Source organism: Vulpes lagopus, chromosome 10, assembly GCF_018345385.1.
Source record: "Vulpes lagopus strain Blue_001 chromosome 10, ASM1834538v1, whole genome shotgun sequence".
NCBI lineage: Eukaryota > Metazoa > Chordata > Mammalia > Carnivora > Canidae > Vulpes > Vulpes lagopus.
Genome location: NC_054833.1, coordinates 76607973 through 76628287, shown reverse-complemented (window position 1 = coordinate 76628287; position 20315 = coordinate 76607973). Strand labels below are relative to the sequence as shown.

The window sequence follows — 20315 nt, the reverse complement described above, 5'->3', positions numbered from 1 at the left end:
ATGGAGAGACTTTGAGTGGTAAAATAGTAAAATTAACAACAGGTTATGGAGAGGTAGAGAAGCAGCCCAGGAGGAGGCTGAGAGCACAGGCTTTGGACTCTGGCTGCCTGGGCTCAGATCCTGCCTTGACTCCCTCCTTGCTCTGTGACCTGACCATTCTGCTCTTGACTCTGTTTCTTTATCTGTAGTAATCATCAGGCGCACAGGAGTTCTTTCTCTAGATCAGGAATGCGTACTGAGTCCCAGTGTTCCCATCTTATAGTTGAAAAAGCTGAGGCGTAAAGAAATGAAGTACGTTAGTCTCAGAAAAGGTAGTAAATGCCAGAACCAAGGAAGCTGGCTCCCCAGCCTCAACTGAGAGCTCAAGAAATATTTGTCCAGAGAGCTTAACTGCCTGGCTCAAGGTCTCCAAGTCAGGATGAGAAGCCAGCTTTTATACCAGTAGCCCAGTCACTAGAGTGCTATTTATTGTGACCCTCGTATTTACCAAGAACTGTACTGGGTGCCCTTCTTGTGACCTTCCTGACACCTATAACCTACACGGGCAACAGAGGTTAGATGACAGGGTTACAAAAAGGTGACAGAAGCAAAGGGTACACTGTTGGAAACAGATGCAAGAGTCTGATTCCACGGTCTGTCTGTATACCGCACACCGGCCACACTTCTGGAACTGAAATCTGGGAAATATCTCTCCTGGGGAATTGAATCCACTCGTGAATGCCAAGTGGCTTTCAACGACAGTTTTTGATCAAAGATGGTACAGCTGAATTCTCAACGATTTCTGGATTTTCTGGTACTGTCTCAAAAACATTGTGTGGGGTTCTTTATTGCTGAAATGTCAATGATTGGTCAATTGTTATTTTAATGCATCTGTTTATAGGGACATTCTCACAGCTAGAATGCTCTTCCTAGGGCAAATAGTAGGTAAAGCAAAACAGGAGAGATGCTTTGAGAAGCATCTGCATAGGCTTACATCATATTGTAATCGGAACATGTCCGTTCATGTGTCATATTTTGAAGCCCTAGCTCCCAGTGTGATGGTATTTGGCAACTGGGTCTTTCACGGGGAGACTGGGGTCAGGTGAAACCATGAGGGTGGGGTCCCCGTGATGGACTTAGTGCCCTTCTAGGAAGAGATGCCAGAGAGCTTGTGCTTTCTCTCTACTATGTGAGGACCCAGCATACCTGTGGCCCCCTGCAAGTGAGCGAGAGAGCCCGCACCAGAGCCCGACCCTGTTGGCACCTTAATCGTGGATTCCTAGCCTTCAGAACTATGAGAAAACAAATTTCTATTGTTTAAATGCCCAATCTCTGCTACTTTGTCATGCCAGCATGAGCAGACTAAGACACCTCACTTGATCTTGACAGCCTCCCTGCCTGAAGGCTAAATGTTTTCATCCTTGTGTTACATATGGAGGAAGCCAAAGCTCAGAGCAGTTTTCAATAATTTTCCCAAGACTACAGTTAATAAAGGGCAGAAGCAGAATTGAAACTAAGGCTCTCTGGATCTATATCCCATCCTGATTTTCATTCTTTTCCTACTTTGATTTTTTTTTTCTTTTTGTGTTAAAAATAGGTTTTGGCTTCATAAATGTTTAAAGCTGTATTTTCTGAAAAGAAATACCTGCTGTTGGTCACAAATCAGGGGATAGTCTGTAGCTTGAACAAAGAGTACTGTGGGGGGCAGCCCCGGTGGCTCGGGGGTTTAGCGCCACCTTCAACCCAGGGCCTGATCCTGGAGACCCAGGATCGAGTCCCATGTCAGGCTCCCTGCATGGAGCCTGCTTCTCCCTCTGCCTGTGTCTCTGCCCCTCTCTCTCTGTGTGTGTCTGTCATGAATAAATAAATAAAATCTTTAAAAAAAAAAAAAAGAGTAGTGTGGGATAGGGCTGCTTCATCAGATAGATACTTCCTACTGTGACTTTATGTACCTCAGTGGTATCTTGGTCAAATCTGGAGTTTCTAGCTCCAAGACGATTCCACACACATCTTTGCCTACGTGGAAACCGAACTTAATTCCTCACTGACATCATCGTCACTACATGAGATTTTTCCGTTAATCTTCTGGAACAGAATCTCAGATAGGGTGCATTGAATATTGGGATTGGTGACAGGAGTAGCAGCTGCAAATCTCACAACATTTTAAAGACAAGCTCGTCTCTCCTATTAAACCCAAGGAAGGATGAGCCCCTCGTGACTGTAATTTCTAGGAGACACTATAATCTAGTAAAGAGAGCCCCCAGCTGAGAGAGCCCTGAAAGCTCATCTGGCATTGCATGCCCGAGAGAATCCTATAGTCTCCACCCCTGTGCTTGCTCGTTGGGTATCTTCAGGCAATGTCACCTGGCCTCTCCACGTACTTGCTTTATTATTTCCTTTTTTTAAAAAATGCCTAAAGAGGAAGAATTGCCACTCATATGGGACTGTTGAGATAAAGAGCCCTTGAAAAATCTAATGACCTCCATGAACCCCAGGTATAAACATCAACATTGTTATAATGATTATGTTCACAACTGCTTTGGAAATGTAAATGCACATAGGCACAGCTTCCTTCACCCCTCTCCAAAGAAGAGGCACTAACCCATGTGCCCCAGGCCTGGGGACAAGCTCAGGATTCTGACAAGTTGATGTGGAATAGAATTGCTTTTTCCTTATGATTCATATTTTTAACCTGAACTTCAGTACAGGTTTTTCTTTGAACTTCAGAGATCCTACCTGGTCTTCAGCGTGCCTGCTTCTCCTTCCTTATAAGAAAGTTGAGCGATTTCTGACAGCAGCTCATTGTTTTCTCTTCTGGTAGACCACACATTCGGTGGTTGGAGGGAGGATTTCATTTTATACTCCCATAGTGTGCAGACTTTGGTAGACATAGCCAGAGTCATCTCCTCCAGATGAACGAAAGACTAGGAAAAGTCTAGAGGACCCAAGCTACAGACCTAGGAAAGAAACCTACATGCCTGGGGAGACAGGGGTTCCCGACTTCCTGGGCCCATGAGTGGGGATATCCAGCCAGGGTTAGAGTCCTGTGCCTTCCGATGGTGATAGCAATAGGTCAGAAGGATTTAGTGTTGCAAGTTTTACCTATAATAATTGCAAATCTGTCTATATATTGCAATTCTGGGCCAATTTTATCAGATGGAGAGGGATAGTGGATAGCATGTTCAGGTAAGATATTAAGGGGAGAGATTAGTCAAGTACAAGGTCCATTACTATTTCAAATTTTGAAGCCAGTGCCTGGCCTCCACTGCTTGCTCTTTTATTCATTCATGTGGCCATCCTCATAGCCTCTCTCTCCCTTTCTTCCCTGCTTCCTTCCTGCCCTCCCTTCCCTTAGACTTCGAAAGCTTCCTGCTGATCCCCTTTCAAATGAGGATCTCACAGAGGGTAGTGATATAACCATCCATCCATATTAAAGAATAGAATGACTAATAATATCTTCAAGAGTTGTCTCTGTCTAGAAATGGTGTTCTCCATTTAGTAGTTTTCAAAACTCTACCTACAGTAGATAGTATGACAAATATCATGGCACGGTTATCTTCACAGAGACCTCAGATCTGTAGCTGAATCAGTAAAATAAAATCAAACCACAGAGATGCCACTTCATGGTAAAAGTTCAATCATTGAGCAAGTGAGAGCGGATGCAAGGAGGCGTCTTCCTTCCTCCTTTTATGCACTGGAATATGGAATCTACGCAGTCTTGACCTCTGTTACCTTTCCATCTGACCACTCCTGATCTCCCAAGTCACCCCATCATCACTCCCTTGGCTGGCCATGCACTATGAAGTCATTCTCTAGTTCTGAATGCCTTAGAAAGCAAATAATTATGATTAGAAAGTTGGGGGCATCCCATAACCCTTCTGTAGGCTCCCAAGGCCTTGGAAAAGGAACAAGCTGGAAAAAAAAAATACATTCATGAAATAGCAACGTGCTCACATTATCTAAGCATAGACAGTAGAGAAGTTCTAAGAACTGCAAAGGATACATGCAACAAGAAACCGGTTTCAAGACACCATGAAAGAAAACTCAGTCAAATTGCAACAGAGGCAAAAATACAAAACAGCTTTCCACTTTCTGCTTCCTTCAGGCTCTGCAGATGTCATGTGCTTTCTGTAATTTCTTATCATAAAAGACAGGGGTTTTGTTGGTGTCGTTGTTCCCAATCTATTTATCTGAAACAAGCTCTAACAGTGCTATTTATGTTGACACCTGCCCCCCACCCCCCAAAACAGCAGTAAAGGATGTCTCTGAAGCAGCAGTAGGCAAAAAGGGGGCGGTGACAAGAAATGAAGAATTCCCCAATCAATGTCAGGCACCTACCAGTATAAAGAAAATAAGCCCTTGGAATCAACCAATTAATCCAAACCTCTCTTCCCCCACGATGTGAACATTGCCACTCCTGTAAACCCTTGACTCCTTAGGTTCCCACCATCAGCTTTCCTTGTCATGTTCCAGACAGACTCTTGGGTCTTGCAGACCAACACATGGAAGTGGCTTGTTGAAGGCCATTGATTACTCGTCCTTTATGCAATGGGCACCCACAAGAGAGGTGGTCTTCACTGACCACAGTGGTCTGTCCTCGAGGTTAGTACTTGCAGACACCCTCATTGCTTCGCTGAAGCCTGCAAGGCCGTTCTTTGTCCCAAAGTTTACTTCCATTTGAGCCAGTTACATTCAGACCTATTATGCGCTTCAAAGTCTGGGATTTCCTAGATGACCCAAGACGTCTCCGTTCTGTTTCCTTACGTGGGAGTCAGCTTTTGTGAGTTTGAGAGCTGTTTGGCAGTCTGTCACCATCCACATACCAGTTTCACACTATGCAGAGTAAAGCTGATGATCGTGATCTTAGTTGCCAGAGGCTTGGAGACACTCACAGGTCGCAGACGTTCAGAAATTTGAAACCATCCCATTTCTTGGTACATTCAGCCTTGCTTAATTTGCCTCCCCCCACCCCTTCTCCTGGACTACAAGTAATCAGTCATATTCATTGAGAAAAAGTAAGAAAATTCAGGGAAGCTGAAAGAAAAAATATGAAAACAGTGACCTTACTACCCTAAAAATTTCCCAGTAGTGAAGATTCTGGTTTCTATACTTCTAGCGCTTTTATATATACTTTTAAACCACTTTACACTTGTTTAAATTACAAAAATGTGTTCATACCATGCCTAATGTTCTATAGCTTTCTCCCCCACCCAAAAACATGTAGTAAACATTTTTATTTGTCATTTTTATGGGCCACATAATTTTATATCCCATAGAATATGCCAAGGCTTCTTTCACCAATCCCCTCATTTTGAGTATTTACGTTGCCTCTATTGTTTTAAAGAATGCTGCAGCTAATATCTCTACAGCTAAAGGTTTGCAGATACCCTAAATTATTTCCATAAAATAAATTAGGGAGATATAATTGTTTAGCCAAAAAGTTTCCCAACTTTTAGAATTTGGAAACATATTAACACCATACACTCCCACCAACGGTGGATGAAAATTCAGGGCTCCCATTTCTCGTGTATGAGGAGTCCATTGCTCTGAATTTTAGTTACATCTAGCTTTCATCCCCAGGCCCTTTATAATCCTATTCATTTCACATATGGTCCTGATATTATCAACTTTCTTTAGTCGCCTTTTGCCCTTTGCTGCTTAAGCATGTGTTTCTGGAGATACGAGATTCTGGTTTCTAATTAAATAGATTCAGATTTCTGATTGAATTTTCTGAGTGTCCTGTCCCATATGTCAATGCCTCATAGAAAGTCAACAGAAAATCCTGGACTGAGAATTAGTAGTTTAAAGAAGGATTAAATTAAGAATGCACTGCTGGCCCTAACATTCATTATACTTATTGCCACACCTGGTTAACAGTACACTCTTATCTTTTCAAGAATCGTTCCTTATCAAAAAAAAAAAAAAAAAAAAGGCAACAGATTCAGGTTCTGATTAATTGTAAATCTCCTGTTCCAATGTACTTTGCAGAATGGAATCATGGGTATAAAAGTCAAAACATCAGCTGAAAATTAGAATTCTCTTTTTAGGTAATTATTTCAGAATATAATATATAGCATTTGACTCTTCTGCTCCTTATAGGGTGATCTAGGAACAGGGCCTGTCACTCTCCATCCCTCATCATTCATAAAATCTTTGTGGCAGCCAGTGAGTGTGTAACAGTCCTAGTGTTCAGATGAGAAACTCTGAAACATGGAAGATAATCAAGCCTTATTTGATACAAAGTCCATGCTCTTTTTATTCCAACAAACTGTATCCCCATAAATACATATACTTTCCCCAGGAAAGACATAGATCCCAACATGGCAGTGTAGCTGTCCTTCACAGGGTAATACGGTTTATAGAAATTATCAGCAGCATACATTTGTTATCAGTGTTTGGGTGAGCACCCAGTATAGAAATAAAAAGAAGTGTGCCCTCTTTGATTTAGAAATTTTCTAATTCCTTTTCCTGGAGAAGGCTTCATACCATGCCCACCAGTATTGTTTTATTTTGTTTGTTTTATTTTATATCTTGCTTTTTAAATCATAATCCACTCATTTACTTTTTATAGAGGTAGATGCAGAAAAGCACTTTAATTCAGAGCTTTAATTAAGACACTTTTTAATCTCTCATTATTAACAAAAGATTTAACCTAATGAACATTTTTTCCCCAAATATGTCCCTCCTCTTTTTTTTTTTTTTTTTTTTGAAACTTAAGAATTGGGCTTTTTATAAAAGTACACAATGGTCAAACCTCTACTGAGCCCTTAAATAACTTAGAAGAGTTACAGAACTATATTTCTAGAATAAAGTTTATCAAACTCTAACTTTATTTTGTTCAAGACAACATTTCATACTGGTGCAAATCTGAAAAGATACATAAGATCTTTCTGTGGAAACCAATGCTTGTGAGTAATTAACTTCCCATTGTAATGATCATTTATACCTTCACTTTTCATAATAAAATTTCCTTTTGAAATAAACTGGAAATGAGTAGGTTGGGTATAATTTCTTTTTTCTTTTACACTAAGATAATTCATGAAGAGCAGATCCATGTTGTATAAGCTTAATGTTCAAAACAATAAATTAGGCTATGGACCCAAATAAGAGACCAGGAAAGATAAGACCTTTAGTTAAGTCAGGAATTTTTTATAATTGAGAAAAAGGCCCTAACAAATGACTACACACACAGATGTTCACGTACATATACATACATATACATATGTACATACCACATGCTATTGGACAAAGTTTGATTCAGATTCATTCAATGTACAGAGGTCTTACTGAAGTCAATGAAAGAGTTTGGGTTGTAGCATTGAGGCAAGTGATCAAGAAGTATTTGGAAAGAAAAAAATTATTTTATAGTTGTTTACTGGAGGTATTGGGTACTCTGCAGTGAACCATAAGAAAGTACCATGTATTCAGAAAGTTGAGTGGCAAGTCTTTAGTAATATGCATATCAAAGAAATTTGAACATTTAGAAATTTGATACCATGTTAAAAGTTGTAAATAAGGACGTTTCCTATACTGCTATAATAATTTTACAAATGAAGCCGCAGGTTAAAAGAGGTGAAATGACTTATCAAAAGCCAATGGCTAGATAGGGATACAGCCAGAATCCAAGGCTTAGCCTAAGATTTCAAAGGTAAGGTTTCCCAGATAGAAATGTATTCTTCTGTGATTGAGTGTGATTGGTATTGTTTAAAAAACTAGTACTGGAATAGAAGGGAAGGGAGAAAAAATGGGTAGGAAATATCAGAAAGTGAGACAGAACATAAAGACTCCTAACTCTGGGAAATGAACTAGGGGTGATGGAAGGGGAGGAGGGCGGGGGGTGGGGGTGAATGGGTGACAGGCACTGAGGGGGGCACTTGACGGGATGAGCACTGGGTGTTATTCTGTATGTTGGCAAATTGAACACCAATAAAAAATAAATTTATTATTAAAAAAAAAAAAACTAGTACTGGTAGTAGACAACTAGAATTTGAATGTACTGGGCAGCCCAGCTGGCTCAGCAGTTTAGCGCCGCCTTTGGCCCAGGGTGTGATCCTGGAGACCCAGGATCGAGTCCCATGTCGGGCTTCCCTTCATGGAGCCTGCTTCTCCCTCTGCCTGTGTCTCTGCCCCTCTGTCTCTCTGTATGTCTCTCATGAATAAATAAATAAAATCTTTAAAAAAAAAAGAATTTGAATGTACCTTAATATGCCACTGTTCTAGTCCACACCCCCATAGAGAGCATTCTTAAATTAAGATAATTTTAGTTTTCTTCTTCTTCTTAAAAATTTATTCAAATTTCATTAGTTTCATTTTCACCACTGGTTTCAGAGATAGAGGTCAGTGATTTATCAATCTTATATAATACCCAGTGCTTGTCATATCATGTGCCCTCCTTAATGTCTATCACCCAGTTATCCCCTCCCCCACCCCCACTCCTCCAACAACCCTCAGTTTGTTTGCTATGATTAAGAGTCTCTTATGATTTGTCTCTCTGATTTCATCTTGTTTTAGTTTTAAATTAGGATAATTTTAGAGAATTTAGTAGAGGCACTGTTTACAAGACTGTAGACCAGGGCGTGGAGAAGTCACGAGGGAGGATGTGGTACCCTGGGGTTTGTAACAGTTGGACCTTATGAGGTGAAGAGCACAGTTGCTAGAACCCCAGAACCCCACAAGAGACTACTGAGTCAGCCTGCTTGCCAGTAACTCTGGAAGGAAAGAGCTGAATTACTGACCTCATTTTCCTCCCACTTTTTGATTTACTGCTGGGTTCCCCATTGGCTGGACTGAGAGTCAGAGGGCAGAGGAACTCGTTGATACCGTTGGTACAAGTGAGCTTCGCAAGGCCTGGAGAAGGGTGGAGAAGGGGTCTTCAGGAAATATGCAAATGTTCAACACAGTCATCCAGGCTGGGCTGTTAAGTTGGTCTGTAGACAAGAGACCAATCTGTGAATGGTTTGTTACTGATTTGTGGTGAGATAAGAGACTTGCATCAGAATGTAAATCAGTTACGACATTTTATTCATACTAAGATGTTCTCGATGAAAGAGTCAGTGTACTTATTCACATTCTGGGCCAGGTCCTTATGGCATTATGGCCAGGCTGTTTGAGTCACTCTGATGGAGACTCCACAGCTCTGCAGACAAGGACCCGAGACATCCTGGGGTCTCAAAGGTGCTCCTTTATACCTGCTCTCATTTCCCTGCCTTACCTCTGCTAAAAAACAACTAATAATGTCCTATACACATCTGAGCTGGGCACTATGCTAAGGTGCTTTAGATGATTCTTAATTCTTGCCAGATAGGTTCTTCACCTCACCGTTACAGATAGAAAACTGAGTCTCAGGAGGTGTAAGTCATGTGCCCATGGTCTAACAGCTAGCAAGTGGCAGAGCTAGCAATCGAGTCCAGATCTGATGCCAATCTCTTTATTCTTCTTATGTCTAGACCTCCCCAGAGCTGTTCTTAAAATTACCTGACACTCACACCCAGGAAATAATGCAGGATTATAGGAGGATTGCCTTGTTTGGACACCCACGACCATGTTCTCTGTTGTCACTAACAACCAATCATGGTTTCTGGGAATAGATCCACCCAGTGCCCAAAGAGTCAGCACCGTTTATAGGTTCCATGTTTCTACATTTTGCAAGGCCATTCCCAACCCAGCCAACCAGATCAGAAGGTGAAGTCAGTCTGTTTCTAAGCAGCTGTTGTCTGTTTCCATCCCTTTTTAAACCTGGGAGGTTGAGAAGATGATGGGGAGGAAGAATTCATGAGAGGGATGCATTTCCTTAGATACGTTATTAACTGGCTGGGCCAAACAAGAGAAGGAAATAAAATAGCTCTCCTTACTAAGTAAAGGCATCTCCTTCCCTTATCTCATTAAAAATTAAAAGCAGTCTTGGTTTAAGTAGGGCAAATTAGTAATTAAGTGCTATATAATCAACTTGTGTAAACATAATATTGAAGGGGAGGACAAATTAATCACTCCACTGGCTTGTTTTTTGCTCCCATTAATGTACCTTTTACTCCAGTCCTTCCTGTGATGTCAGGATGTGCATTTTTCTGCTCTCCTCTACTGCTGGAGTTCGGGTGGGATCTGCGAGCTCAGCCGACAGATGCCAGCAGACTAGATGGGGAAAAGGCATGCACGTGGGCCTCAATTCAAGTAGGTGATGAGGCTTCCTATTTAATTCATTGAGCCAGGGGTCAGCAGCAAGAGTTTATCATGCAACAGGGCCAGGCGTGGATGACCAGAGGACAAAGGAGAATGAAGGGCATCTCCGTGCCCACGTAGTTCCAGTCTAGTGGGGAAGATCTGGACACACGCAGTTACCTTTATGAGAAAGTCCAAGTAAACAGCAAAGATCTCGGGGCCTTGCTTGGGCTCAGATCACGGCTCTGCTACTTACCTTGGGTGAGTTACTTAATTTATCTGTGCCTCAGATCCCTCATCTGTAAAAGATAACCATAATACCTGCATCATAGATCTATCACCTCACAATTTATGTGGTAAACAGTGAACACGTTAGAACATGTAAGGTGAAATAGGGTTTAGTTGGCCATTATTAGTTTAAACTACAGTTGTTGTATGATAGGATAATGGAGCACCAACGAAGGAGTGTCTTCCACTCTCTTGAGGGCTGGAAACTTGGAAAGTCCTTAGAAGGCAACGTTTGAACTGGGCCATGGAGGATTAGCTGGTGATGGAGCTAGAACTTAGGGGAGGAGCCATGTGACATGTACACTCCAGGGTATGGCCTGTTCTTGGTTGCTAGCTTTGTGGGCAAACCTGGCTGGGCAAGCTACTTAATTTCTCTGAGCATCAGTTTCATATTAACTGACCCACTGAGTTGTTACAAAGATTTTATGAACAATAGTACATATAACACAGTGCCTGGCATGCAGGACAACACTGATGTTATTTCCTGTATTGATTTAATTCTCGTCACAAACCTGTGAAGTAGGTGGTATCGTCCCACTTTATAAAGCAGAAAATTGAGGCATGAAGACATCAGTAATCTGGCCGAAGTTCACACAGATGGCTAGTGGTGGGATGAGGGTTTCAACTCAGGCAGTCTTGCTACAGATCCAACGCCCTGCAGCCCGCTGCTTCAGGGGGAGCACCTACAGCTAGATTTACATAACATGCCATAGAGAGAACAGACAATGCCACGTGACTGTGTGGCTGAGGCCCTCTCAGCCTCACTCACTAGTAAGGAAGAAATTCTTTCTCGCGCTTGAGGGAATAATATGACTGAACCCACCGCCATGGTGACCCTTTAGCAGGTGGGGCAAGCCAGAAGAATGACCCACACTTGGATGCAGAGAGAATGCAGCTGCTTTCACTGATCTTGGCAGTTTTGCTCAGGGAAGAAAACAGTTTGTTTATTTATCATTTATACTCCACTTCTGTAAAGGACTTGAGGAAGCTTGTGATATATGAATAAGCAGAATAAAACTAAACAAAATAAAACTCCCAAATCAGAAACTATGCAGAAAGAAGAGAATACACCAACCACTTAGACTAGGGGATCCTCAAATTCATGTGCCTTCAGGTGCCAGGCAATCCATATAAACATGGGGAGATACCAGCAAAGGACAAAATGGTTTGATTCTTTGCCAAGTTGTAGAGTGTATACTCTGCCTGAGGACGATGAAAATTAAATTATTTTAACCCTGGATTGGCGAGTGCCAAACCAAACAGATTTATGGGACAGATTGGCCTATAGGTCTCTGACTCATAAATAAGGGAATTACTCTGAGCTTCCAGACAACCAAGACAAAACTGGGAAATGTGTCAAATCATATGGTGTCCACAGACTCAAGGAAGTATACCCGTTCATCAAAAGAGACTACATTTTCCCTGGTACCAAATCCTAAAATTGCTATTCCTTTAAAAACCAACCTAACAATTCTTCCATGAACTTTCACAGTGGCAAAAGAATTCATCATATACTAGTTTGTTAAGAGCCCAGAGCATGATATTGAAACGTGACTTCAAGTAAAGGATCGCCGGGGTTTATAACTTTCTAAAGGTGTCACTTGACCCAGGCTTACAAATGAGAACATGCAGCGTGGTCAATGGATGGCGTGGCCCTCCTCCCCTCCCCTTTGTTTGTAAAGCTGCACCAGTGACCCAGCAGTGCTTAGGGGACCTCAGTACCAAAGCTTTTCACTAGCCTGGCATCAGGGAAGTGCTAAAATGAAGTACCCATCAATCGAGAAGGGCAACAGATGTTGAAGCATATCAAGTATCAGTAAACAGCAAGCCTACAGAGGCCACTGAACTTGGCATCCTCTTAGCAAAAATACCCTGTTGCCTTCAAGAGGGAACACCATGGACTTTCATAAACTGCATTAAGGGATGCATTCTTTTAATCTCTATTTTTTTAGGGTACATTTAATACCCACAGTGTTCTAGGCTTTTGGCCCTGGAAATGCAGGTCTTCAAAATACCCTCTCAGTAATTATGAGAAGTTTCCACTTATCCAGTACCCTCCCTTTTACGGTTTGCACTATGATTCATATTATAAGGAATAGCTAGAACCATAGTCAAGAGCACTGACTCTGGTATCACCTAAATCTGGTTCTAATCCTGTGTTCAAATGCCATAGCTGTGCCTTAGGTCAATCCCTTCTCCATGCCAAGCTGGTTTCCTCATTTGTGAAAATAAGACTGTTAACGGTATATCCTTCATAAGTTTGTAGTGAAGAGTCAATGAGATGATATGTGTATTTAGCACAGTTAAGAGTAAACTTTCAGTGAGAGTTGGACAAAATTATGGTAATATCTATGCCAATACTATTATTAGCGGACTGTCTAAATCACACACCGTGCTGTGGCTTTGGATTTGTTACTCAAAGATGGCCAGGCTGGTCCTTTGCCTGTTTGCTCGCATTTAGCTTTTTCTCCCCTCCTCCCACGCTCTGGCCCCATTCCGCAATGTATTACATTTCCCAGGCTCCTTTGCAGCTGGCCTCTGGGTAGGTTTGGCTAGTGGGGGTTACTGGTGAAAGACTGACAGGCAGGAAGATGGGAGTCATTAGGTCTTCTCTCCCTTTACTAGAAAAGCACCTGCTGCAGCTCTGGTGTGATTCCCCAGCTCCACTTCTGGCCACTCAGCTCTTTCACTTCAACTCCAGCCTGGCATCCCCAGCTCCAGGCTCTAGTCATACCACAGTCTCCCATAATTCCCTTGATCCCCGAAAGGGGTTGAGCAGCTTTCTGCTGTTGCAGATCTCTTGAGTTGTGGCAACATCATCTGCCTGGCTTTTTGTGTCCTTTGGTCACCTATAAAACCAATTTCTTGTATTAAATTCTTTCTATTGAAAGACCTAGAGTAGTTTAGTTCTTCTGCCTGCTCTGATTATAGTTGTTTTTTAATTATTAAAAGAGAAGTCAATCCTTACAGTGAATTTACTTCCTGTCCTCTCTCCCTATTAGAATGAGCTAGGCTCACTGGAGAAGGAGGGGCTGGTTATCATGGAGAGCAGTTCAATTTCACTAACTGATGCCCAAGACAGGGAACTGGCCTAAGCATCTTTACCGAATACCCAACTCTGAATAACTCAGCTCTAAGTCTGGCTTTGAGGCCAACAGCCTCATGTAGCTTACTGCCTCTTCAAGGAGACCAGACTTGGTTACAAGTCAGAGCCAGGCACAGTTCAGGGTTGTGCCCAGTCTAAAGGAATAGAAATCCTCTTGCTTGAGCCAGAGCTCAGGACCATTCACTATTCTAAGTGAGTTGCTATGTTAGGTATGTGATTATTTATACTCCCCAAATAAGGAAATGGAAGCTCAGAGAGGGCAAGTGATTTGCCTTAAGTCCCACAGATATTAAGTAATGACGTTAAGAATTGAGCTTAAATTTGTGTGTCTTAGAGCCTGTGTTTCTTGGAGAATTGTATCTGTTCCTCAGAGTTTTCCAAGCTTTCTTCCTGGTTCAATGCAGACAGTAAGGAAGCCGCATGCATGACTCATATTGCTGTGGTCTCCGTGTAGAAATTTCCTTATGGGACAATACTTAACTGTTCTTACCTAATTCTCACAATAGATTTATTTGGAAAGTGTGTTGTTTCTGTTTTGCAAATGAGTAAACAGACTCACAAAATTAAAAGAACCTATCCAAGTCCTACTGAGTGTTAAGATTCAAGCTGGAAATTGAATGCAGGTTTTTCTGTCCCCAAGCACACATTGTGACAAGTGACATCAAAGTGCTGGATTATGCAGTATAGGGCCAATCATTTTTTTACAAATAAAAAATACATTAAAAACTTTTATTTTTTTAAATATTTTATTTATTTATTCATGAGACACACAGCGAGAGAGAGAGAGAGAGAGAGAGAGAGAGAGGCAGAGACATAGGCAGAGGGAGAAGCAGGATCCATGAAGGGAGCCCGATGCAGGACTGGATCCCGGGACTCCAGGATCATGCCCTGAACCAAAGGCAGGTGCCAAACCACTGAGCCACCCAGGGATCCCCCTAAAAACTGTTTTAAAAAAGAAAAAGCCACCCATAAGTGGCTAGATAAATATGAATAGATAAAAATGAAGCAACCTAAAGCCAAAGCTTGCCATTATATTATCTACTGTCTGGTAACTAACAGCCAGAAGCAGGAAAGAGAAGTATGGTTGGGATAAGAAGTGAGGCTTGAAATAGAAATTTTAATCTATGATAAGCAGGGAAGCAGCAGAAGAGGACTTCTCTGGAGGTGCTGTTGAGAGCAAAGGAGTAAACATGGATGGAAGAAGATCAACTTAGTCCCTGAGAAGAGCCCAGGGTGAGAGTAGCAAGAGAGAAGGCTGGATATGTAATGACTCAGTTCAGAGGTGGGGGTTGTTTCCTATAAACAGATCAATTAGGAATTTGATCAGGAGTCTTGGGAGCACCCTTTGCCCAACAGCCCTTGACTCTCTTGTTAAAAACAACCCCCCAAAAAAAGTTGTAGACTAATAGTCTCATTTAAAAAAAAAAATCAACAACCTTAGTGCTTCCTAAATGATAACACTGCTTCCTGCTTAAGAAAAATAGCCTGTAAATTAATTCAGCCTGGGAGTAATGACACAGGTTTATTACTTATCTCCAGGTCTGAAGAGTCCTTGGAATAGAAGAACACTCTTTAAATACCCCCTAGAATAAATAAATAAATAAATAAATACCCCCTAGAAACAGTCCCATTTCACTAGAGCACATCTGTCTGTGTATAGGGGGTTTGGAACATACCACGTTTGAGGATTTCAGGATGGAGAAGGCCGCCTTCTGGGACAATGCCACTGGGTTGTGGGAAGCGAGCAACCCACCACACAGCAGCTCAGAATCTACCCCCTCTCCCCTCCCTACCCCCCTCCCTGTCAACTGCCACCTCTGCCGGGAGGAGCCTGTGTGTTGGATAGAGTCACTCAGAGTGAAATTCCTACCATGTTGGCCGTGTCGGTTTCACCTGTCAGCATCTCTGATGAGGAGGGATCCTGGCAGACCAGACTGGTTTGGATAATTGGATTATAGCGGTTGTCTTCATCTCAGTAAGCTGACTAACCACTACAGACGCCGGAGGAGAAATTCATAGACAACCCTGAAGTGGAGGTTCAAGCAAGTGCTTAGACTTACTAGGAAACAGCAGGCAGTCGTGGGTCCAGCGCCCTGTAGTGCAGTGGGGAGCTGTGAACCCTATCTTCAGGGGGCTCCTGAAAATGATTCATGTAGTATGGATCGGCCCTGGTCTCTACACTTTTTGTGTACTAACTTCACATAATCCTCACTAGAGTCCCATAAGGTCCCGATATGAGTTAAGCTTTGCATTCTAGGAGGGCTGAATTACAAAGAGGCTAAATACTTCCCAAGGTCATATGGCTGGTGAGCTCTGAACCCGGATGTTCTGACCCCATAGTCTGCTCACTGGGATAATACTAAAACCCATCTCTAAAGCTGCTTTGGGAAACTCTTCTGGGTAAGGCTCACCTCTACCCTTCCCAACCCCCCTGTGCTTACCTCTGGTGCCGCCCTTAGATATTTCAGTGTCTGCTTACCCCATTTGAATGGGAACTTCTAAGTAAGGGACCAAGTATTCCTCATCCTTAGCCAGTAGTGGGTGTTGGATAAATGTTGGATAAATGCTGGATAAATGTTGTACTGAACTGGAGGTGAAATTTTATAGATTCTTGGCTGGTTACACAGAAAGCCAGCCACTTAAAGCTGCAGCGCCTCTGTGGATATACTCAGATTTAAAGTCTTTAACAGATAAAATCCGATCCAAGACCACCTAGATTATAGCTGAAACAGCTTTCCCTGTTCACGCCAGCACTCACTCCAAACTGCTCCTTAGGATTCTCAATTACCCTCATGTTTCAAAACTAAGCTCCCCCATCCTTAGTGGTTTGGTTCCTGAACAGCCCAATGTGTGAGCTGGGGCAACAGGTCTACCTCTTTGGGCCTCTGATCTCTCATCTTGAGACTGAAAGAATCAGGTCTAGTTTTCAAAAAATGTAAAGCAGTGGAACATTTGGGGAGGCTGATATATAAGAAAGACAGATGATGAAGCACAGCTCCTGCTTATGCCATCACACCTTGTCTTTCCCCACAGTGGACATGGCAGTCTTGGAAGGGCTCTGTAGAACATGAGAAGCAATGGACTAGATTGTTTCAAAGGAAATAACCCCAAATACATTAAAGTAGTTAATCCTATTACTTAATGCAATAATAAAATAACTTCAAAATGGGAGATCCAAGCCACTGAGAAAGGTATATTCAAGGGCTCTCACAATGGGACCTCTGTGCCGGTGTGACGATTAGATGCTGTGTGTTGCTAGTGGAGGGGTGTCAGCTTGGCCTGATCGTGTACAGTGGGTTGGGGAAGCTAAAGCCTCTGGGCCTCATCTTCCTTGGCTAGAAACAGACTGCGTGTCATGGCACTAGTGAATTAGAAATTCTATCCAGTGACTCTTAGAGATTGATTTTCCGTCTGGGGATCTGACCTCTTGCTTCACCAGCAGAGGGGATCAGACTGTTCTGGGAGGAGCCAGAGAACCAGCCCTCTGAAAGGCCTTCCCTTTCTTTTCCTTTTTCTTTCTTTCTTTCTGAACTCTATGTTTCAAAGAGAATTTCTAATTACTTTGGGGGCTTAACACCACCAGTTTGAATCCTTGGCACTTAGAGCTTTGAGATATCCATACCACCCACCACATTGATGCTTTGTGCTAAAAGATTACTGCAGATTTAATTCCATTTATGCCACTAGATTTATCAAAAACCCTTGTGGAGTAGAGATGAATGCCTCATTTCCTTTAGTTTTTGTCAATTTTCATAGATCCCTTATGTGAATGCCTCCAGGGTAAAAATTGTGCTCTAATTATTTCCACATCTCCAGTGCCTAACACAGAAACTGACATGGGATAGCTGCTTGGTAAATATTTGTTCACTCACTCCACAAATATCCTCATAGGTAAAATGATGAGCAAAATAACTGTCGTACCAATTTTCATCACATTTACAGCTGAGGGTTAAGAGACAGCTAAATAAGTAAATATGAATAAATATATACTATGCTTTGGGCTAAGAGCTGTAAAGAAAAAGGACAGTTGCAGTGGACGAGCAAATTAGAGTGATTGATGAATGAGTGAAGGCACAGTGACCTCAGCCCCCAACCCTAAACCCCAGTTTCATCTCATCTTTTTGTAAATAATAATTATCGCTGTTATTTTAATTATCACACCTGCTATCATTTCTTGAGTATCCATTACCTTCCAAGCCCTGTGTTGATATCTTCATATTCGTTATATCAAATTCTCACAATAACCTTGCCAGTTAGGTCTCCTTTATCACTTATTCCAGATGAAAAAGTAAGGCCCGAGGAAGATAATTAACTTGTTCAGAGACCTAATAAGTAGAAGAAATGAAATGTGAATCAAAGTTGGGTTGATAGAACCTTTGCATTGAGCGAAAGGGAAAAAAAATTCCAAAGATTATCTCCAGAGAACCAACAGGGGTCCCTGTTTGAGAACACCGCATCATTCTTTGTGGCAAAAGCTCAGATGTCTCATAGGTGAGAGGGGAAAGAAAGTGAAAAATCTTTGCTGTAGAGAGAGGGAAAAGGAGAAAGATAGTGTTCTTGAATTGGCCATCTTATCAGCCTAGCAATAATAAACCATCACCATGGCAACAGGAACTCTAATTAATGACAGATGTTGAGTTACTTTAAAAACCACACCAACCGAATACCGAGCTGGTGCTGTAAACTTCTCTCTCCTGCCACAGCTGGGCTAATCTTGTTGGAGGGACCCGCCTTTCAAGGGTGGAGCAAACTCTGGACTTGGCATCAGAAGACTTGCATCTGAGCCCCAAGTCTACCCTTTTTGAGCCATTTTTGCCGTGAACAATAAGTTTGTCAAAAGTGAGAGGTGGCTATCATTAATATCATTATTATTATGACTAGTAGTAGCTCTCTGTGATTCAATTTTAAAATCTATAAAATGATCGCATTTGTCGAAGCATGGTCAGGAGATTTTAAAACAATGAAGGCTATAGAAGTGCTTAGGAAACATAAAATAACTCACAAAGATAAAGTATTGTTAACACCAGGAGGCAGCCTGATGTCGTAGGAAGAGCTTGTCTTAGAATCAGACAGACGTGGGATCCCTGGGTGGCGCAGCGGTTTGGCGCCTGCCTTTGGCCCAGGGCGCGATCCTGGAGACCCGGGATCGAATCCCACGTCGGGCTCCCGCTGCATGGAGCCTGCTTCTCCCTCTGCCTATGTCTCTGCCTCTCTCTCTCTCTCTCTCTCTCTCTCTCTCTGCTATCATAAATCAATAAAAAAAAAAAACTAAAAAAAAGAATCAGACAGACGTGGCTGATTATGGACTGCTTCACTTCAGAACAGTCACTGAAATGCACAGTGTGTCAGTCTCTTAATAAGATTTCTTAGCATAGATTTGCAAATTGGTCTACCCATCCTATAAAATACAAGTCTTCCCTAACCTCTCTGCACTTGAGTTTCTCCCTCTGGAAAACAGAGATGATGCTAGCACCTCTCTTATGAGCTTGTTGTGAGGATTAAATACATTAATACAGGAAGTACCTGTACTTAGAACAAAGCTTGGCACAGACCATTACCATAAAACTGAAGTATAGTGGTGTTGGTAGTCATGGTGATGGTGATCATGGTGATGGTGGTCATGGTGGTGGTGGTGATGGCAGTGATGGTGGTCATGGTGGTGATGATGATGATGATGATGGAAGAGAAAGGGAAGAAGAGCAGTCGTAGTGATATATGTGCACAGAAGTGTGAGAGCTCTGACATGGGGCACAGATGAGGGCATTCTGGTCATTGTCAAAATACTTTTGGTCAGTTCCTGGACTGGTCAGCTCATTCATATGTCTAGTTTTCTCAAAGGTTCTATTGTCTGCATTGCCTTTTGGTCCAGCCCAATATATTATGTCTCTCCTGATTCCAGCTGCATAGTTTAAGTGGGGGAAGGAGAACCAGGACAAAGAATTGACAGAAACCATCAAAAAAATTTGCTTGGAGCTCAAGTTCTCTATAGGCCAGAGCTTTCCAAAGAGTGGTCTTTGGTGTATTAAAAGGTATTCCTGGAGAGAATTCATTTGGAAAATGCTGTGTTCAAGTTAGCTAAGTATCTTTATAGCAAGTATCCTAAGGCTTTACCGTGGAAACATGCATTGGCAATTTCCTGGGGTGGGGAGGCATATAGAGCATAGTCTTTCCCAACTTACTTGACCAAAGAATTATCTTTGGAGCTGATGTTTCTAGGACCAATTGGGAATGCTGCCATAAACCCATGGTCCAAAGCATCAAGCATGCCACAAGCAATACCGGAAAGCAGATTCGAAAAATCCTGCCAGTGTTCCCATCAGTAACTGTGTGCATTTAACAAAAGAAGAGTGCACCGGTGCCGAATTTGGCAGCAACTACATGAAAGATGGTAGAGAAGCAACAATAAGTACAACCTGCATAGTCCCCACTCTCTCACTCTCTCGGGGCTCTTCTGGGCCTCCTGGATAAGGGGGAGGTTGCCTGGCAATTTGAATACAGTGTGGCAAGTGAGCAGATGCAGGGCACAAAGTGCCATGGGACCAGGGGCAGGGGCTTCTTATCCAATGTGGCGGGTCAAGGAAAGGTTCCCTTCCCAGAGGAAATTGCTACTAAGCTGAGATCTAAAGAAACGACTAGAGCTGCAGAACACATTTTCAGGGCACTTTCCCATGCGTTGCCATCTTATATCCTGAGAGCAGTCCTCCTGGTGAGATAGGATGAGAAAGGTAAAAAAAGGTAAGTTGTGGGTCCTACCACAGGCCAGGTACTGTGCAAGGCACTTCCTACA

General features: G+C 42.3%; 1 protein-coding gene across 10 annotated transcripts in view; it reads left to right on the top strand.

Annotated features, from left to right (window-relative positions):
- Positions 1-20315, top strand: part of FGGY (FGGY carbohydrate kinase domain containing) — a 412479-nt gene that overhangs the window by 333141 nt on the left and 59023 nt on the right. The window lies entirely within an intron of this gene.